A 1,768-nucleotide genomic window follows, 5' to 3' on the forward strand; every position below is an offset into this window, starting at 1 on the left:
TCCCTAGACCATCATTAAGGAAGAGCATGAGTGAAATGTGAGATCCTGCCTGGAAAAATGATGATAGCAGAGATGGCAGAAGAGGTGGTGACATGGAGAGATAGAGCAGCTACAGGCTCTAGGCCCTTGGACTGAGTAAGGTTGTGTGCTTGTAGGCAGGAGGTTTGCTTGAAGAATGTGCCTTTTGGACATTTAAATGAATATGTATTTTATGTTTTGTTTGCATCAAATATTTTGCTTTTTTCATTGTAAATAAGCCCACTGGCTTATTAACCTAAAATGGCATAACTAAAATATATACAACATTTTTGGTTGTATGTATTTTAGTTATGCCATTTTAGGTGCAAGTATGACTTTACAATTTTCCTTATCTAGAGGTTATGCATAGAGTTTATAGGTGTCAAGCTGACAAGGGTGGAATGTAATAGTTAGGGTTCTGTGTCAACTTGACTAAGCCAGGATTTCCAGTGGGTTAGCAGTTGAGATGTGCTTATTCCCATGGTGATGAAATGTAACACAGGTATATTTAACTCTATGATGAGAGAATATGAACAACCAATCAATTAAAGGGATGCTTCCTTGGGGATGTGGCCTGCTCCCCATGTAATGTACACTCACTCTCTGTCTTCCACTGGGGACCTGGGACTCTACAACTGTAAGGCATTGCCTTGATAATAAACTTTTCTTTATATGTATACATAGAGTCCTGGTCTGGTGCTGCAGGTTAATGCACTGGACTGCAAGGTCGGTTTCAACCCCAAGGTCAGTGGTTCAAGCTTACCAGCCATTCCTCAGAAACCCTATACAGGGTTGCTAAGAGTCAGAACTGACTTGACAGCACTTAACAACAACAACATATATATAGATATATAGGTTTACTAGTTTTGCTTCTTTAGAAAACCCAGCCTAAGACATATATCATATACAAAACTAGCTTAATGTGGATTAAAGACCAAAATATAAAGTGTAGAAATATAAAGATCATCAGTGAAAAACTAGGGACAATCATAGGGGCTCTAATGCTGTTATTAAGTACTGTTAAGTAGGTCCCAACTTACAGAAACCCTGCATAGGATTTGTGAGGAGCAGATGGTGGATACGAACCACCCACCTTGCAGTTCAAACTGACATTGAGGTCCAGTGCATTATCCTGCAGCACCACACTAGGACTTCTCTCAGGGGCTCTAATACATGACATAAATACACTATCAAAGTTTACTAAAAACACACAAACAGCAGGAGACAAAATAGATGACTGAGACCTAAAAATTAGATACTTCAGTGCGTCAAAAGATGTCACAAAAAAGAGTAAAAAGGGAGGAAACAGACTAGACTAGGAAAAAAAATTTTGCAGTGACATCAGACAAGTAACTAATCTTTAAAATGTATAGAAAACTACAACAACCTGTACAAGAAAAAGACAAACAACCCAATTAAAAATGGGCACAGGACATGAACAAGCACATCACCAAAGAAGACAGTCAGGCAGCCAACAAACATATGAAGAAATGTTCATGACCATTATCCATTGCTGTTGTTAAGTACCATCAAGGCAGTTCCAGTAGCACTGCACCAAGAGTCATTGTTTTATGCCATCAAGTTGGTTCTGACTCATAACAATGCTGTATAGGGTTTCTGAGGAGCAGTTAGTGGATTTAAACTGCCAATCCTGTGGTTCACAGTCCAGTGCTTATCCTACAGAGTCACACCAGGATGCAAATCAAAACAACAATGAGATCACCTTGCACCAGCATAAATAACAGAGTTC

Source organism: Chrysochloris asiatica, unplaced genomic scaffold, assembly GCF_000296735.1.
Source record: "Chrysochloris asiatica unplaced genomic scaffold, ChrAsi1.0 scaffold00022, whole genome shotgun sequence".
Taxonomy (NCBI): Eukaryota; Metazoa; Chordata; class Mammalia; order Afrosoricida; family Chrysochloridae; genus Chrysochloris; species Chrysochloris asiatica.